This window comes from Cupressus sempervirens, chromosome 1 (genome assembly GCF_028749045.1).
Source record: "Cupressus sempervirens isolate cs-2001-9-10 chromosome 1, ASM2874904v1, whole genome shotgun sequence".
In the NCBI taxonomy this organism is placed as follows: Eukaryota; Viridiplantae; Streptophyta; class Pinopsida; order Cupressales; family Cupressaceae; genus Cupressus; species Cupressus sempervirens.
The window spans coordinates 407,445,652-407,467,035 of NC_143118.1; the positions used below are offsets into that span (position 1 = coordinate 407,445,652).

The 21,384-nt window shown below is 32.7% G+C and overlaps 1 pseudogene; it reads left to right on the plus strand.

The window, feature by feature from the left end:
• The first annotated feature begins 15,615 nt into the window (after positions 1-15,615).
• Positions 15,616-19,401, plus strand: LOC149578025 (cytosolic sulfotransferase 17 pseudogene; annotated as a pseudogene).
• The last annotated feature ends 1,983 nt before the right edge of the window (positions 19,402-21,384 follow it).

The following is a 21,384-nucleotide window of genomic DNA, read 5'->3' on the forward strand; positions in this document are numbered from 1 at the left end:
CTTACAACATTTTCTATTATCAAATTTATTTATTTTCAATATTGGACACTCATCAAAGTTTTGATGTACTCTAGTAGACCTTTAGATGAGAAGTGTCATCAATGACATGAAATCCTCATCTATAAACAATTCTTTACATATTGAGAACTCATCAAAGTATTGACACAAATAGTTACACATTTTGATGAGGAGTTTTATCAATGACATGGCATCATTATTGATGAACTCATTTTTACATATAGGGTGCTCATTTAAGTTTTGATAGAATTTGGTAGATTTTTTGATAAGAAATGTCATTCATTACATGGCATGCTTGTTGACCCAAATCATTTTCAACACCTTCACTTGCAAGAGGTTGGATGATTTTTTGATGCTTGGATATTTGTTGATAAATAGACACATACAAATGTTCATTGAAACTTTGATAAATTTTTAACGACAAAGACTTTGGCCAAAATTTTGAACAATTGGTGTAGAAAAATTGACCTATCCACTTCAAAAAGGTAGTCCAAATTTAGTATTGATACCCTCTATACATTTTATCTTTTTAATGATTTAGGAGATATTACCACAAAAATTTTGCATGATTTATGTATTTTCTTTGCATAGGTTATTAACACTTAACCATAAAAATTCAAGAAAAGCAAACTCATATAAGACAATGGAGTGACAGAAAAAGGGTTCTAAGTTAATAATTCAAATTACATCCCAATTTAAAAGAGTACTCTTCTGTTAATTGATGTGACTATTTGCCTCACTTGCCTCCCACTAGACTATCTCAGAATAATGTGTAGTTAATTTAATCAAAACTAAATTACACTTATGATATTTCTCACATGGATTATATCTATGGATTATCTAAATACTAAAAGTATTATAAATACCTTTATAAGTATTGCTAGGATTACCAAAATTTAGTAGACCTTTAAAATTAATAATTTTTCCTTCATTTTTAAGATTCTCATTACAAATTTAGCATTCTTAGTAAATATCATAATATACACTGATTTGCCAAAGCTTTTAACTTGATATTTCCCTACAACCTTTGAATCTAAATTGGAGAAGGGATTATGGAAACTATAATTTTGATTTATGTTTATCATACCACCTAAATGCCTTTTTTAGCCTATAAAATATAATATAAGAACATTTTTTACTCTCCAACATGCTGTTTTTATAATTTTAGCTATAAATTATTCAACAAAATGATTTTCAAGACCATAAGTTATTTCCCTCATTCACTTACTTCACTTATAAGTAAGCCACCCCCAGTTTTCTAGATGGTAAGTAGCCTTATTACCTTCTCTACAAGTATGATAAACTCTTGCATTTTTTAAAGTAGTTGACCTTCTATTGAAGTCTTCCATTAGAATTAGGATTTTCCTTGGCCATCTAGCTTTTATTTGAAGGATATCAATAATGAGATTAGATTAATTTTCCATTACATTATTCTGTACTCTATAATCCTAGTAAATTTTGATTCTTTTCCACATATCTGGAACTTCAACATAGTTATTAGAGTTTTGTTCAATGTTCTTAGTGAAACCAACTATCATATCCCCTTCATTATCTCTCACTAAACCTCTTATTCTTAAAATTTTAGAGTTTCTCTTAGAACATCCATAAACATTGGATTTCACCCAATTAGATTCAAGTCACTATCATTTAGTTTCATTCCTTTTCCATATACTTATCCAATTCAAATTGATAAGGCTTTGGTTGATATTATAATTCTTCTTTATCCTAGTATAAATAAGAGTGGAAAATGAAATACTCTTAGGATAAGTAGTAGAATTGATACTTTCCCTAAGAGATCTTTTTGGTATATGGAAGTAGGCCTTAACCAATTTTATCTTTAGTTTGAAAATCCTATTATTCCTCTCTTTCCATATGTGTTCCAAAAGTAGATCATTTGGGAAATAGTAATCAACATGACTAAATTAATTTGAAGAGATTGAAAACTAAATTCCATTATTCAAAAAAAAAATGAAAATTGCAAAAATATAATATCTATGGACTCCTCTTTTTCACATAGAACACATATGTTAAGGAGAAAGAAAACTCTTCTAGATAGGTTATCCAACATAAAAAATTTGTTGTGAGCAACTGCCCACCAAAATTTGTTAATATTAGGAGTATCACTTGGAGTCCAAACCATATTCCACATAGGGTTCTTTTCAACATTAATCCCTTATGATAGAAATGTAGTTTTAACAAGGAATGAACCATTAATAGTAATTTTCTAGATCCATATATCATTTGTATCACAATAAAATAGTAAAGTACCATCTTAAACAAATCACTAACATCCTCCCTTAAAATATTACAAATTCTTCTCATTCCTATGTCTTTTATAAAGTTCAATTAAATTAACCAAATTATGTTTTTCCTCCCCCTAATCCATGTAATTCTTTAAATTATCACCTAAATATTTTTAATATGGTTTTCTTCCCTCTATGAATTTAACTAGAATGAGGCTTCTTTGTCATTACCAATTAGCCTTATGCTTTCCCTTCTAAGGAAACCCTTAGTTTTATTTGTGAACTTTCAAAGAGGGGAGAATCCATTCATGCTTTTCTTATCAAGAAACAAATCTGGTGATCCATAAGACAAGTACTTGGCACTTAAAATTCTAGTCCATTCATTCTAACCTTCTAGAAGCTACCACCCAACTTTTTTTTAAGTGTGTTATTTATTTTTATAATTCTTCTAATACCTAGGCCTCTATTAATATTATGTTTACATACCTTATCCAAATCAACAATATAGATTTTTCTTTTCTCCTCAGTTCTCATCCATAGGAAGGTGTTATGAATTTCTTCTAGAGTATCTACCACCATCCTAGGAATTATTTCACTAGACATAAAGAATATATAAATTCTCCACAAGAAATATTTGAGGAGTTGGATTTTTCCACCCAGACATAATTTTTTCCCTTTCCAATGAGCAAGTTTCTTATGGAATCTTTTAACTAATCAATTCCAGAAAGAGCAACTTGGAAACTTGCTAAGAGAGAATGGAAGCCCCAAATAAATGTCTTGCATAGATGATATGTTACAATATAAATTGGATGAAATATTTTCTTTCACTTCTCTCTTATTACTGAAGAAGAAGAGTTTTATGTTTTAGAGGTTTACTTGTTCACCTGAAACCATAGCATAATGAGTAAGTAGGGACTTCCATCTTCCAGCTTCTAAAGTGAGAGCTTCTTTAATAGGACAATGTCATCATCATTTTTTTGATGAGTAGAAGGAGATTTTTTAAAAGAATCATTTTTTCCTTTGAGGGATTGTTTTAAACTAATTTTACAAGAAAAAATATCTAGAACTTTTACACAATCAATATGAAGACATAAGGTAAAAAAAGGATCTCCTTGCACTCAACCTTTACTATAAGAAGAAAGGGAACAAGGGGCTCTGTTAAATATCACAAAATACTTATTAAAATAAAGAAAACTCATAAACATTTTAAAGAATTTTCCTTTGAACCCAAATTCTATAAGCACTTCTTCAAGAAAAGTCGTGTTTACTCTATCATATGCTTTATAGATATCTAGATTAAGGGCCATGGTATCTTTTTTATTAGAGTCCACAAATTCAATCAAATCATGAGTCTTAATAACAACATTGATCATATTATTTTCTAAAATAAATTATTTTTGGTTTTTAGACACCAATTTAAACAAAGTGGGCATTAGCTTGTTAACTATGACGTTAGAGATTATTTATATGTTGTGTTACACAATCTTATATGTCTAAATTTTACCATAAAAGTAAGGTTATTTTTCTTGGATATAAGAGAAATATAGGTATTATTAATACTACTCATTATTGATCTAGTTCTAAAGAAATGAAAAAATGGCTTGAAGACATGACCACCCATAATTGCCTAGTTTTCCTCAAACAAAGTAAGGGGGAATCCATCTAGGTTAAATTATTTAAAATCTTAAAAAAATAAGGTGGATGACCTTACTTTTTCAAAACTAATGATGAAATAAAGAGAACACTATTCCTTATTAAAAATTACCAAATAGATAGAAATTAGTAGGTCACCCAAATCATCAAGGGTCTAATCGAGGTTTCCTTTGGTCATAAAATAATTGATCCCCTTTAAGTTGATACCTTCCTCCTTGTTCACCATAAAACCATCAACAATACATAGGGATGTCATTTTTGTTCATATAATAATGTTTCACAGTATCTTGATGGAAGAACCTAGTATTTATATCTCCTTCAATAAGCCACTAAATGCTAGATATTTATTTCCAGAAAATATCTTGAGGACTATTTTACGACTTATTCTCATTATTCTCTTAGGTTTATTTCCATAACCACCAAATCTCTATATTCATAATAAATTTCCTTCTAACCTAGAACCCTCTTCAAACTACCTACCAAATGCTTTTTTTCTTTCAAAAATATTTCCAAAACAATAATTATTTGATTTCTTAACTTTATTTTTAAATTTCTCTTAGTTTTATGAACAAGTTTATCATTTGAAATGCCACTATCAAAGTATGCCATCAAGAGTCTATAAGATCTCTCAGCAAGTGGTGGGATATGTACATGTTCTCAAAGCTAAAAGACAAGGAAATCCTTTTTCCATTCTTACATTCTATCAATGTAGGATTGTGATATGTACCTATCCTAGTTATAGTAGTAGGCAAGTCATCTATATTTTGGTAGTTAGTGAACAACATGAATCCTTCAAGTTTCACTTGAATAATTACATTTCCCTATCTATGGTTGGTCCTCTTAAACTAAGACCTAACTAGATCAAGATTAGTAAGGCTTGAGTTAAGCATGAACTCTAAAATATTTGCCATAATATCAAAGTAATTATCATTTCCTCCAAGTTTTGGTAGATTTTATATAGGAGAATTAAATTCTACCATCACCATCCATTTGTGAAGGATATTTACCATTAGGTTAGTTAAAGAATACCAAAACTATTTTCTTTTTACTTCTTTTCCACATTCCATGACTAGCAAGTTTTAATACCATAATTAAGGTTAAAATAAGGGCCTTGTGAGAAGAATGTAGAAAAGTACCTAAAATCATGTTCTTCTTCCAAATGATATCCATCCCACCAGGAGTTCCCAAAGAGTTTATTAATAGCTAATCATCATTTGACCATAGTTTTTTTTTACTTAATTAAATCCTTCCTTCTATATTATTGCTTCTTTCATATGTATCACATCTTCTATCACTTCTTATAAGGCATGCTTGGGCATGTTTTTCTTAACTACATTATTTTAACCTCTTTGATTTCAATATAAAAAATTTATTTAAAACATAAAATATATAGACAAGAACAAGTAGTCAATGAGAAAATCTAGGACTCTAATAAACTACGCCTATGACCTTGGTTGAGCCCTTGTGGATCCCTACCACTCACACAAAAATGGTCCCATATCACATTGCAAGATTGTTTTGGACCTCTCATTTTTCCTTCCCATTTGTAAACTTTCTTGTCTCTTCCAATGTCCACATTATTCTTCATTTTTTTCAACTAGTTTCCATCTAAACTCCTCAAAAAGATCCTCTCTTTCTCTTCAAAACAATTAGAAGAAGGGTTAGAAACGATTTTGAGGGACCACAATCAATCCATAGATCTAAAGTACCAACATCATCTAGATTATATAGAGAAATATAGGTGATAACACCATATAAATAGAAGAAAGGGGGTTAAGTATGTTTTTTTATAAGGGAGCTCAAGTCAAGCCCTTGGTAGGAAGAAGGGATTTAATGGGGGCATTCTTGAAAACCCCATCTTGTATTCTCTACTGAAAAAGTTTGTGGTGTGAGCCCTAGGGTGTTAGGATAGGATCCTTTAGGGAAGAAGGCTGTTGAAGATTGCAAGGGGAAAGAGATTAAGGCCATTTATGGGGGGATTAGATAAATGAGGAGGGGTGGATATCCCAACATAGGGTGCTACAGAAGTAGAGTACCTTAAGGAGGAAGGACATTCTACATTCAAATGCCTAAAACTTTTGCATTTAACAAAAAAATCTCTTCGTTCCCATATTTCATAGACTAGAAAAAATAGCCTATCTTAAAGACAAAAGTAATAAGGACAATCCCTTCCTTATTAACAATCACACTCACACATATTCTAGAAACAAAGAGTAGAGATTTTGACTCCATGATCTTATCAATCAACTAAGGGTACCTAAGGATTTTGACATAGTCCTTAAATATCTCATTTTCCCATAACTCCAAAGGTAGACCTAAGATCCTATCCTATGTAGGATTCATTTCCCCAAGGTCAAAAACATTGTCTTATTTAGGCTTCCATTAACAAATTGCTAATGTTCTAAGAATTTTCCCTTATTGACAAGGGCTCATTTCACAAAACTACAATGAGATCTTCTTTGTTATAGAATGTAAGAAGGAATATTCGACTAACTAAATCATTAATTTTGACACTTCTTTTGAGGGAACAAAGTAGAGGCAACCCATTCACAAAGCTCCTCTATAGAGGGTCAAAATAGGATAAATATCCCTACCAACATAATATCCATTTCCTTACGAACCAATTCAAGAATTTCATCAAGGACAATGATAGTGGTACCTTTTATAAAGTAAGAGCCTTTAGCCATGAAGTTAACAGGAATGAGAGAGGGATCTTTTCTAGTCACTTTAGAAGAAAAGGAGACTCCCTCCTAAATAGGGAAAATATGAATCTTATTAAATTCAACTACTTTCTTTTGGGAAACTTATAGAACACTACTTCTAGCCTTTGGTTTCCAAGATAAGAATAGCCTCAAAAGCCTTCAGATGAACTTTGGTAGCCACAAATAAAGAAGAGGAATTTATTTGAGAAAAGGGAGGGTAGATAGGGCCACCACCTATATCCCTAAGGAAATAGCATAGACATAAGAACAATAGTCATAGAGTGTGAAAGTTAAAAAAAAAAAACCAAATTAGTAATGTATGACATTATAAGTAAGGTGCCACTTTTTTAATATTTATTTCCTCTCATTGAAAAAGAATTTTATGAAACATAGTTGTAAAACCTATATATTATTTCAAGTATGCCTACATGAGAATTTCTACATCTATGGAGGTTGCGAAGTCATCATTGAAGATATGGAGAAAAATCTATTGCTTTTAACACCATTTTTGCAACACTTCTTCTTGTTCTCTTTGGTATGATCTTCCTATTAGAAAGAATAGGGTATTTCTTGCACCAAAAGATGAACCTATAAATTCCCAATACAAAAAATAGTCTTATAGAACCATAGGAGGTGGTTAAGCCATGTCATGAATCTTGTGTGGAATATTGGCCCACTTCCAACAATACCCCTCCTAGCATCACTCACCATGGCCTGCAGGACTTGAACCTGTGCTCAAGCTCTGATACCAATTGTTAGAAAGGATAGGGTAGTTGTTGCATGAAAAGATTGACCTATCAATGCTTGCTACAACCAATAGTCTTATAGAACTACATGAGGTTATTAAGGCATGTCATTAATCTTGCGAGGGATGCTATCCCACTTTAAACAATTTTTTGCATGGAATCCAATGGTTAAATTAATAAAGGAAGTCATGCCTAGAAGATTACTTTTTATAGTACATCCAAGTTTAATAGTCTTGTTTAGAAATCTCTATAGACTGTAAGACCACTGATGACCAATGACTAGATTTCATTTTCAAATTCTGATCATCATTCCTAAGATTGTGAAGTTATAATAATAATTTTGTATTACTAGTAATTAATTTAAATTATTTACGTTTAAGCATTTCATGTTCGATGTTTTTTATTTTTCTTCCTCTTTTGTGTCTACTACATTTTGATTTTTTCATGTCATATAACTCTTGTGAAAATAACTATCATGGTCTTCTCTCTTGTTTTTTGTTCTACCATAAATGTGTTCACAACTTTTTCATGTAGTATATTATGTAGCAATATATTGAAATTGTAATCAATGTACACTTTATTTTTCATTTTTTATTGGATTGTCATAATTTACTTTTCTTCTTTGTCTGCACCACTAAAGTCTTTTAAGTTTATATTCTAGTTACCAAAAGAGATGTATGTTCTCAAATTTTACTTGTTAAGTTCATTAAGGAATTTGAGTTTGAAGTATTCATATTATAAATTTTGACATGCTGACAAATATGGGCTTAAAATTTGTAGGAATTTGATGTAGGAGCATCTTGCATAGAAAATTTATAATTTTAAAAAAAAAGGAGGAGGAGAGAGAAAGTGACAAAAATTAGAGGATAAAATAATAATAAAAAAAGGAAAAAAAAAACAATTTCTATTTTTGAGATGCATAGGTGGCATAAATAGAAAAATAAAATAAAATAAAAATGGTTGTCATTCCATTTAACGAGGTGTATAAATTGAATTCTAGAAGGTTGTGGATATTGTGTAGGTGAAGTTCTAGACAATTATGGATATTGTGTAGGTGGAATTCTAGAAGGTTGTGGATAAAAATCATGCATTTAATATTTGTTGGGTGCTTAGTTTTATTTGGGTGGAAATTTAATATTTGTTGTAAGGTAGTTTCATTTACCTTTTATCCCACATTGGTTGTGTTTGTAATGCCCTGGGTTGGAAGTGGCTATTTAAGCTAGGCATGTGAAGTTGGAAGGTGTGAAAGCTTCAAGGTGTGATCTCTTCTTAGTAAAAGTTTGGAGAGAAGGAGGAAGTGAGGAGTGAGTTTCCCTGAGTCTATGGATAGGGCATCGAATGTGAGGCAGTTTACGGCAGGATTGCGACAGAGTTGAAATTTTGTGAGAAAAGCTAGTGGCTATGGTTTAGAAACATGGAGGTTGCTTGGTGGCTTGGGAGCACAAGTTGAGATCTTGGAGGTTTTTGTGGATCTGGACTAGCTAGTGTATGGGTTGGATCTTGAGGGGTCTTGTAGAATTGTTATTGTAATTGCTATTGTATTTGGGAATAAATAGGAAGGCCTTATAGCTTGGCACATTGCATGTAATAGTTGCTTTACGAATAAAGAGTTGTGAGTTGATATCAAATCTTGAATTGTTGTTGTGTTTCTATTGTGTGGTTGTATTGCTAGGGGCTAGGACATCTCCTTTGGGGATTCTCATGCCTTGCACTACATCAAAATTCAAAATGTGGATATTGTGTAATTAACTTGTCAACATGGTCACATCAAAATAATGAGTTTTTTCTAAGATTAGGAAACATCTATATTGTATTTTGTAGAAATAATTATCATGTATGTAGATCAAATTAATAGTTCTAGGCTCTTGTTTTCTATTTCTTTTGCATTTTCTATATCAATGATCATTAAATTTTCTTCAATGTTGATAATGTATGTCCATTGTCTCCATTCATTTTTTGATCTTTTTTTGGATTATCATTGAATCCAACATTTTCTAGGTTTATATCTGTGAATTGAATTTCCCGTAAAAAAAAAAACTTAACTATGATATTGTATTCTCCAAATATTTATATAGTATAAACTTCTTTAATATAGAATATACTTCAATCTATCAAGTAAATTTATTGCCTAAAATATATAATGCGTGCATTATTAAATTCTCAATATATATACTATTTTTCTTTTTACTAACATTATCATAACCAAAGGTGTAGCACATATTGGACAATTGAGAAGTCTCAATGGCCTCTCATTCTCAATCCAATTCAATGTTCTTTTTGTCTCAATCAAGAGCCACTTCTTCTTATAGAGATCATGGTAAGTGTCTAGTAGAGTAACAAGAGGTAAAAAAAATTGCAAGCTTTTATCTTTAATCTCAAGGAGACTTATGTCTAAATTCCTTTGAGTTTCAATATTTAATTTTTTGTTTTACATCTTGTTCCACTGTTACTACTCTTTTTCTTATTACATTTTTTCTTAGTAAGTTTGTTATGATAAAAGAATGCATAATATAACAATAAAAACTACAAGACATAGAACAGGAGTCTTATAAAATTTCTTTCCATAATTATCATAGTGGCTTTTAGGTATGAGATTTAGTTTTTCAATTCTCAATATAGCATATGTTCGAGCAGATGATAGGGGTGGATATACTAAATCAAAACATAGGAAAAAATTAATATATAGATATAGAATTTCAAAATAGACACATAAATTAACAAAATATTTTTATTGCATGTCCAAAACAGGGTTGCATCTACCTCTTTATAGAGGGCTTATGTATTATCCACAAATTGATACAATGACAAAATACAATGTAAAAATCAATTTAGGATAGATGGGAATGGGTTAGAGAAGAGTCTAGAATAGATGACATAAAAGTTACATATTAATAATTCTCTATTAACCATCTCTATTGATTTGCTGGTAGAAATTAAAAATACTCCCCTCTAAATCATCCCTTTATTTTGACCATGAATATCACAACATTGAGATTCCTTTTTCTTTTTCATGTTATTTTTGTTCTAATTTCCATTCTCAATCATCCAAATCATTTCTTTTATTTAATTTCAAAATTCCTTTCTCGCATTTTTCAAGAATCTTCATAAGCTATATTCGCTTTTCTTTTGTCTTAAGATATAGATACCTTTATATTCTGAACTCCATAGGATTTCACAAGTCCTTGTCATGCTTGCCCAATCCTTTACCTTTATAATTATAATATTAATTTAAAGTCACAATATTCTATTGATACAACAAAATAAAGTAGGATATTTTTTTTAAAAATTAGATCATACGTCAATACAACATTATGAAATCCTTGTTTCTTCTTTCCAAGGTGTTATGATTCTTTTCTTTGTCTTTTCATTTAAATTGATTTAAAGGATTGTTTTATTTTTCAAAAAATTGTGCTATTTATACATTTAGTTTTAATACAAACATTCCAATCACTCATATATGAATTTCAATCATTACAAGAGGATTTGAAATTATTTACTTCTTTTAGCTAGATTTACTTTATTTTAAATTCACCTTTTGTTTTTTTTTTCTAATTTTTACATAATTCTGATCTTGTATTAGATCATAGTTTTTAAACTTGACATTTTAATATATTTTTGTAAATCAAAATTTATATTCATACAGAAACATGCAACAACTATTTATACAAGAATTATGTTAATGCTGAGTATATTTTGTAAAATTTGTTTAAATGTAAATGTTACTAAATCAATATTATATCTATAATTTATGAAGAGAATTTTGATATTTACTATTGTAAATAGACATTCACCTAGTTAAATGAACTCAACCTCAAGAAAGTTACATGTAGGGTCCTCTCAAAAAGCTGTAATAAAGGACAACAAAGAAAGTAGTGGATCATAATCTTTTTAATAAAGGACAACAAAGAAAGCAGATCAGAATCTTTTTTGTTAAGAATTTGTAATAGTTGACTTTGTTGAACTAAGCTCTTTATTTTTTTAAGTTGTATTTTTGGAAGTAACATTTTCAACTATACAAGAGTTATGTTAATATTTGGTAGATTTTAATATTTGACTCGGATGAAAATGCTATTTAAAATTTAAATCAACATTATGGCTATAGATGAGTGTCATTTGATTTCCACAATCCATTAGTAAAATCTAATTAGTTCTTTTGGAATTTGATTGTGTCTGAAGATTTTTAGCATCAACATTTCGGATCACACACAGAGATCCATCATCAGGATGAAGAGAAAGAGAAAAAATAATAAGCAGCAGACTGGAGGAGACACAGAGATATAAAAGAGGAGGGAGGGGGGACACACAGATCGAGGGGGGAGACTAAAAGAAGAAGAAAATGAGATAAAATAAAAAATAAAAAATAAAAAATAAAATGAACATAATGATATAAATAAATTAGATGAATAAAGTTGATCATTAGAATGAAACTCAATAAGGAAAATGATTCAAGATAAAAACAAAAAAATAAATGATTAATAATAAAAATAATAATGAACAAAGAAGGTGAATCCAATAAAGAGCTACAAAAATGTTAACATAAACGAGAAAATAATAATGAAAATGATAAAAACAACAAAAATAGTAATAATAATAACATTAACAATAACAATAAGGTTAAAAATAATAATAACAACAATAACAACAATAAAGAAATAAAAAATAAATAAAAATAAAAATAAAAAATAAAAATAAAAATTGAAAATAAAAACAAAAAAGAGACCAATTGATCAATAATAGCAAAGATGTTAAAAATAATAATAATAACATTAATAATAATAATAAGGATAAAAATTAATAAAAACAATAACAATAAAAATAAAAATAATAATGATGAACATAAAATAAAAAATGACCATATAATAAATAACAATAAAAATGAACTCAGAAAGAGAATCATAAAAATAAGAATGAAAAGAAAATAATAAAAATAAGAAAGCACAAATCAAGAGGAAGAACAACAAATGCACAAGTATGAGTATGTGTGTGTGTGTGTGTGTGTGTGTGTGTGTGTGTGTGTGTGTGTGTGTGTATAAAAGAAGAAAGAACATAAATAAAAGCACTTAAGTATATAAGCAAATATAAAAGCAATATATATATATATATATATATATATATATATATATATATATATATATATATATATATATATATATATATATATATATATATATATATATATATATATATATATATATATATATATATATATATATATATATATATATATATATAGAAATGAAAAAAATAAGATGATCTAAAAAAGAAAGGGAAACCGAGGACCACCAGAAAACAAGAGTAAAAGGAAGAGCAAGGAAGTAGCCAAACATCGAAAGAATAGGGTCACCGGATTAGGAATGAAGATACAAAGGAACCAAAGACAGGGGCATCCTAGAGACCACAACAACAAAGAGAGAGGAAGGAAAAAGGAAGAAAAGGAAAAGAGAAATCACCGACCTCAAAAAGGCCACCACCAAGGGAGAAACAAGGAGCAAGGAGGCGAGGAACATTCGACTGACGAACTCGAAAGATCATAGGATTAGGGTCGTTGGTACTTAGCCAGCATAAGAAGCCATGAAGGGTTTAATGTCCACTCATCGTCTCTGTTGAGGTTGACGGGATGACTGCTGATAACTACTACTTCCTTAAGCTTCCTTTTTAAATAGTTGGCCTCCTTGGATAAGATTTGGGCATCTTCTAATCAAATGTGGTGCTTAGTAGCTGACGAGTGCTCCACTAAAGCATATTTTTGAACCCTGTTAAGTCTAATGTCAGCACTATGCTCCTTGATTCTAGTGCTGAAAGAATGACAAGTTTCACCTATATATGGGATCTTGCAAGAGCAAGAAACTTTGTAGACTCATGATTCTAAAAAAAACATCTTTGGAGTCTTTGAGAGCGAGGGTACGATTCTTGAGCCTATGCCAAGGTTTGAAGGCCATGCGTAGGCCTTTTTGCTCAGAATCTTGGCAAGCTTCTGGGAGACCCCCTCTACAAAGGGAAGCGACACAAAAGTAGGAGGTGGAGAAAGGATGGGTTGGGGAGCAAAGAGGGAAAGAAAAAAAGAGTGAGCATGGGCAAAGGCCCTAGAAATTTTCTTGTGGGAGTACCCATTTAATCTAAAGACTTAGCAGAGGTGGGTCAGCTCCAAATTTAAGTAGTCATCATCACAAATTCTAAGGGCTCTTAAGGCTAAGGTCTTAAGGATGCCAACATTTTGGCTCAGATGGTGGTGAGAAGAAGCATGAAGGTACAAATTGGTGTGTGTGGCCTTTCGAAACACTCGACATCCCAGTGAGCCATCTAGTTTCTTGATGAGTAAAACATCAAGGAAAGGCAATTGGTTGTTGGTTTCAAGCTCTTTGGTGAAAATGATGCTAGGAGAGAAGTTGTTAAGATGCCTGTGAAACTCTTCCAATTTATCAATACCATGGGGCCAATAGACATTGGTATCATCAATATGTCACTTCCACCATTTAGGCTTGTGGGGGAAAGAGCAAAGGGCCAACTCTTGAAAGTGCTCCATATAAAGGTTTGCAATAACTAGGGAGAGTGGGGAGCCCATGGCGACCACATCAACTTGTTCAAAGATAGCCCCTTGGAAGGAGAAGAAAGTAGACCTTAAACAAAGATCAACCAGGTTAGCGATCTCAACATTAGTTTTCCTTTCCACAATACCCACCATGTTAGGAATAGGAACCTTCGTGAAGAGGGAGACCACATCAAAGCTAACCAAGATGTCATTCTCATCTAGTTTAGACTCTTTGATGAAGTTAACAAAGTGGGAGGAATCTTTGCTGAAGGAGTTGGAATGGCCTACAAGCAGAGAGATAATCTTGGCAAGATGGGTAGCAAGAAGGTAAGTGGGATAACCTTTGGTGTCCACGATGGGTCTAAGGGGGATGCCAACTTTGTGAATCTTGGGGACACCATAGATGCGTGGGGTTAAATCTTTGGATGGTAAAAGCCTCTTCTTGGTGACATCATCAAAATAAGAGGAGGAAATGGCCCCTTTGACTTTCTTGAAAATCTTAGAGCATGGGTTGATGGAGAGGGATTTGTAGCAACTAGAATTAGAGAGAAGGTTTGTCATTTTTGCAATGTAGTCATGTCTGCTCATAATGATAGTAGCATTGCATTTGTCTGCTTTGACAAGACTAACATCATTATTTTTCAAAAAATTGTTGAAGGCAATGGATTCTCTCTTAGAGGTGTTATGCTTAGGATGTTTAGTGTGTTTGAGTGCAACCGCACAATCCTACCGAATTTCATCAGCAACATCGTAGGGGAGCGAACGGATTGCACTCTCAATTTCCACTAAGAAATCCACACACGGAACCTCATGGGGGGCAAGAGAAAAATTGAGACCATGCTTGACAAAATTAAAAGTTAGCGGGTCAAGAAAAGCACTGGAAAGATTAACCACTAATTTGTTCTCCCAATCTGAGATGATGGGGGTCATGCTCACAAGGTTGACCAGGCTAAAGGTGGAAAAAGGGGAGGGAATGGTCAACTTTATTCATCTAATTTATTTATATCATTATGTTCATTTTATTTTTTACTTTTTATTTTTTATTTTATCTCATTTTCTTCTTCTTTTAGTCTCCTCCCTTGATCCACGTGTCCCCCTTCCCTCCTCTTTTTATATCTCTGTGTCTCCTCCAGTTTGCTGCTTATTATTTTTTCTCTTGCTCTTCATCCTTATGATGGATCACTGTGTGTGATCTGAAACGTTGATGCAAAAAATCTTCAGACACAATCAAATTCTAGAAGAACTAATCAGATTTTATTATAGCTATAATTTAATGGTAGAAAATTTAATAAGAAAAAATTGAAATACAGTATTGTAAATAGACATTCACCAAGTTAAATGAAAGACCACACAAAAAGGACCGTCTCGTCCTGTTGAAAAGCTGTAATAAAGGACAAGAGGGAAAGGAAAATGTGCATCTCATAAATTGTAAAGAAATGGATGGGAATCTTTTCTGTCAAGAATTCATACCAGGAGATAAGCACTGCATTTTTATGTTGTATTTTTTGGAGGACTATTAGAAGTGAACACATCGCTCAAAAATATCTCCATCACGGAATGTTCCACTTAGTGAATACTATAGTTAATCTTTATATTAAGAGACATCTTTGTTAGCATTATCCCACTTATCTCATCATACAATCTACATCTGCACCCTTCGTTTCATAATGTCTACAGGCTCAGCCTTTACTTCTTCTACTGAAAGACCCAAAGATTTGTATGGAGTTCAGCTTGTTGAGCACCATGGTTTCTTCTACGAACCATTCACTTTGGAAGTGGTGATGAATATTGAAAAATAAGACTATAAAGAAACATGGTGACAGCATATAACAAAAATATTTTATTAATCTGAATGCCCACAAACAACCAATTACATACCTCTATAAATAGAGGACTTCCAGTTGTTTAGAGCTTACATGTGGATCATCTAATGTGACATCACTAACACTTCACTTAACAACCTTGCCATGTGTTTGGAGACAAATTCAATTGTGCATACGTGTGGTAGAGTTAACTACAGTCCTACAAAACTGATGGCTAGAGAATAGGGAGTAGCAGTCAACTGTTAAATAGAATAGTAGATTTGGTGCACCAAACTAGTGACTTATTCCAACATCCTCCCTTAATTTCTACCACTAAAGACTCTTTCAGTGGGAGAAATTACAATAAGAAATTTAAACGTTATAGGTCCTGGCATTAAGCCTTTTGAGGTACCCATTTACAACATAGAAAATTCATTTTTCTTGTTAAGTGGTTTTAGCTTACCACAAACTCTTTGGAAAAAAAAAATGCTTTAGGATCTTTCACCCAAACAAGTGGTTTTGGTTTACCACAAACCCTTCAAGACTTTTAGGTTTTTCACCTAAATAAGTTGATTTGGCTTACCACAAACCGTTCAATAGATTTACTTAAACAAGTGTTTTTGGATTACCACAAACCCTTCACAAAACCATTGATCCAATGATAGGTAAACCAACTCTAAACTTTTCTCTAGCATACTAATATTGAATCCATATGAAAAATAATCCATCTATCGAGTCACATGGGTACCCAGCCGCTGTGCTCGCTAGTTCTCTAGGAATATTTTTCAGATACATGGTTCATCAATATAGTAAAAACTTTTGAAGTGTCGTGTACAATTGATAGTACACCTCTTGCTACAACCATCACTATTGTGATCTTCATATTGCAAACATTGACTTCAATGATCAGCCTTTCTTTAAATTTGACAACAACATATCTTCTCTAACTTGCTCCAACTTCCATTTCCACAACTCCTTTTCTTTATCAGTTTGTTGAGGTTCCTCAATTTCTTTATTTACTAACCTCCATAAAGCCTTCTCTCTTAGAGCATTCTTGACTGCAATCTTCCAATCTGCAAAACCACTTCCATCAAAGATAGGAAAAACTTCATTTGAAGAACTCATGTTAGCAAAAAAATCAGCCTTCAAACAAATCTAGCAACATTCCAGCAACATAACAGCCCTGCAACCAAATATCACTCCAAAAAAAAATCAGCCCTGCAAACAAACCATTTCCAGCAATATATTTTCCTTCAACAAAACCCTCTAGGAATATTTCTAGCTGAACTTCTAAATGAATCTCCAGCTGAACTTGGCTAAACCTTGCTCTGATACCATAATGGAAACCCAAATTGGGCTCGTAGATCTCAGGCCAATGTCGTTAATTTATAATCAATTTGTACATTGATTGAGAAACCTAGAAACTGGAAGAAAATTCTAGAAAGTGTTGGAGATTGGAAGAATACACTGGGTCAGTGGTCAAAGTAGTTAGAATGTACTTGGTATAATTAATTTATTTTCCAACATCCCCCTGAAATTAATTATACCAATTATTATATCTATCCCCCTATGATCCAAATAGGATGGGTTCCCTTTACAACATTAAACTTTGGTTCCCCTTATCACTTTGGAAAGAATTTCCTCATCATTATGCTTTGGGTTTTTAACCGGTTCACAGATAACCATTTGGGATTTTCCCAACTAATAAAATCACTTTTGCTTTAGGTTTTTCACCTAAGCAAGTGGTTTTACCACAAATGCTTCAGCAGAACTTTTAGGTTTTTTACCTAAACAAATGATTTTGATTTACCACAAACTAGTCACACAATGCCGTAAACCATCAGATGTAGGGAACCATCAAAAAAATTATAAGATTTTCTATTTCTATACCAGCAACTTCTCAAAAACTACCTTAACCTTTGCCACCCCCCAAAAAATTTAATCAAACCAATGCCCTAAATGCACCTTGGATTAGCGGGAATAGAAGTGTAGCTATGCCCAACAAATCCACTCTGAGCAGCCTCCTCTTCATCAAGGAACAGATCATCAATCCTAAACGCACCCACGATCAAAGCCCTGCCAATGGCAAACCTGATTAAAATTGTCAATTTAACCCTGCTAGAAGGACCACCAAAATTGTTCTGACTGTCAATCCTACAAGCATAGCGTCATCGCTGAAGCTCTGATTGAAAACCACGAGCAGCTCACTACAGAAGACATAAAGCAAGCACCAAGTGGTAGCTAGGGCAATGATAACCAGCAAAGAAATTTGCTCCTTGAAGGGGTTGCACAACACCGACACCATCAACAGAAAAAAATTTCTCATACTACTTTTGCATACACTCTTATCATATTCTCTTTCTCTTTCTCTTATCATATTCGGTAGTCCCATTCTTATTCATGTGAGGCTTCACTACGTCTGCACCGGACCATAATACCAAGCGCTACAAGTGATGCCAGCAACATGGGTCTTTCAGTGCTTGTTTCATATTTTTCCTCCATGTTGTCAGTTTCTGTAACCCTTAACCTTGCTCTGATACCATATTGAAAAATAAGACTATAAAGAAACATGGTGACAGCAGATAACAAAAATATTTTATTTATCTGGCTGCCCACAAACAACCAATTACATACCTCTATAAATAGAGGACTTCCAGCTGTTTAGAGCTTACATGTGGATCATCTAATGTGACAGCACTAACACTTCACTTAACAACCTTGCCATGTGTTTGGAGACAAATTCAATTGTGCATACATGTGGTGGAGTTAACTACAGTCCTACAAAACTGATGGCTAGAGAATAGGGAGCAGCAGTCAACTGTTAAAAAGAATAGCAGATTTGATGCAACAAACTAGTGACTTATTCCAACAATGAAAATGTACTCAGAGTTCAAAGCAAGGGAGGACGACGTGTTTTTGTGCTCTGGATTGAAGACGGGAACCACCTGGGTGAAATCTATCGTTGCCAGCGTTATGAGCGAAAGCAAGGAGAAACAGTTGAACGGGGGAAATGCCCATGACTTGATTCCCCACGTAGAAAGCATATATGATTCACGGACCGTAAGTAATGCCTCCACTGCAATTGATGATATGCCTTCGCCCATGATTTTCGGCTGCCATCTTCCTTACTCTGCTCTCCCTCCTACAATCACCTCTCTGGGCTGTCGAATCATTTATATCGCTCGAAATCCAAAGGACACTTTTGTTTCCCACCGGAAGTTCTTGCCAGCCCTGCAAGCTATCTTCAACAGTGATGAAACGAAACGTCCAGTTTCCAAGGAGGTATTCCTCGATTCATTCTGTAACGGTGTCTCCCTCAACGGTCCTTTTGTTGATCATGTTTTGGGCTTTTGGAATGCCAGTAGAAATCAGAGTAACATTCTGTTTTTGACTTATGAAGATATGAAGGCAGATTCCTTGACACATATCAGAAAGATTTCTGATTTCCTTGGGGAATCGTCTTTAACGGACGAAGACATCGGTCGCATAGATAGTCAGTGCAGCTTTCAATCTCTTTCCACTCTAGACGTTAACACAAATGGCAGACAGAATTTCAAAACTAGTCAGATAAGTAATCAGTATTTCTTTCGCAAAGGTGAAGTGGGTGACTGGAAGAACTATTTTACTCCAGAGATGAACATGCGTATGGATTTAACAGTGGAAAAGAGGTTCCAAGAAGCAGGACTGTTCCTCAAGTATGAACTCTGACATACAGGCCTCCATGTTTTGTGCAGGGTGGACATAAGTATTCTAGAGTAAATACACAAAGTAATATCTATGTATTATAGGATAGGCTTTTTCATTTGGCAGTAGTGGTCTCTGTTACGAGATAGTTCCAAATAGAAGTTAAAGACAGAGGCCGTACCATTGTTATTATTAGATGTCAGATCTAAACATATATTTAGTATTTTAGTTACATTTCCCTTTTGTTATCTGCAACCTTAATTTAGTTTCAACAGTTCAAGTTCTATCTAGTTTTATTAGAGTATTTCTGATATTTTAATCAGATTGACTACTGGTGGCGTTGTGGACACATCAATGTATCGATATGGTAGAATAAAAAACTTCATTTTCTTACAATGGTTCGCCTGAAGAAGTTTTTGTTTGATATTAATATTGTAATAAGCACTAAATATTTTTAACATTTATTCAATGGTTGTGTGAAGGAATGGAGGCTCTACGTGCTGTTACATTGGCGGTCTTCTTGTTGTGCAAGATATGGTGTTTAGTAACTATTTGGATCTCTCCCTTTTAGCAGATCGGTTGTTCTACTACTCAGAGTTTGTTTCTGAACAAAATCTCCTGTTTCTATTGAGTACTTTTTTCTTCATTTGATCCACGTTTGGAGATCTAGTTTGCTATTTTTGGTTCAAGGAAATGGAGAGGAGTTTGGGGAAAGGCTCAATTATTGTTATTTTTTTCCCTATTTGGATGGCTCCTCTAGAGATGTTTCTAAAATATAGAATATCCTTTCAAAGATGCTGTGTTGGAAGGAGCTACGCAACACTGTTTCTGGTCCCAACAGGGTAACCGCAGGAGAAACTCTTTATAAAATGAGTGTTTTAGGCCTACAAAGGTGAATACTTTCTTAGGAAGGAGTATTAAAAGGCCCATTCGTATGGTCGATCTTGATTTGGATGAGGAAATTAGTTATATTACTAATCATCGCTTGATTTGTAGCTGTAAAGGGATCTGGGTGTCTGTTCCCTTCTTTGAGTCATGGGTATGATGGAAATGGAATACAAAAAGGGATACGGTAAGTGTTGTTGGCTTTAAGGGGATTTGGATATCTTATTCCTTCTTTGAATCGTAGGCATGATAGACATGGAATCCAAAAAGGGATATGGAAGTGTAGTTGGCTATCAATCGCTAGAATTTTATTTTATTTTTTTATGCATGTCAAATGAAAGCAATAATTTTCAAGGGGACTTTACTTCTACTATCAAGTGGGCCTCTTTATTAAGTTTTGTCATATTGGATCTAACCGTGAAGATGAAATTCCATTCAAGGGTTCTAGTCTAGTGGAGGCCTCCCTAATCTCAAGTAATAACTAGTTTATAACTAGTTGAGATTTTCTCTCATTAGTATTGATGGTTGTTCATTTTGAAATCTAAAACATGAAGGAATTCAAGTTATTCGCACAAATAGTTTCTGAAAAGTGATGTTTAAATTTTCTTATAAAATAAAAATATAGTAATAATTTTACAAATACTACAGTTGCTTTTGATATTCAGAAGTAGCAAAAATGAGGGCTGACCCATATAAAATAAAATAGAGACTGATAATATGTGTGTGTGTATGTGTGTGTGTGTGTGTGTGTGCATGCGTGCGCGCGTGCGCACACACACACACACACACATAGATACGTGTATCTATATATATACATGTGTGTGTGTGTGTGTGTGTGTGTGTGTGTATGTGTGTGTGTGTTTGTATAAATATGTATATGCATGTGTATATGTATATACGTATATCCATACACACACACATATAGATAAAGTAGAATGTTGAGCTTTGAGGAAAAGTAAAGAATAAAAAAACATAGAAAGAGCATATGCACATGATGTAATAATGTTGTATTTGAAAAAGAATGAAACAATATTCACAATAATGCTTTTGTAATGAAAGTGAAAATTGATATTTCTAGTGGGAAGAATTGGTTGAAATCTTGTAAAATTGGTGTTTTTTCAT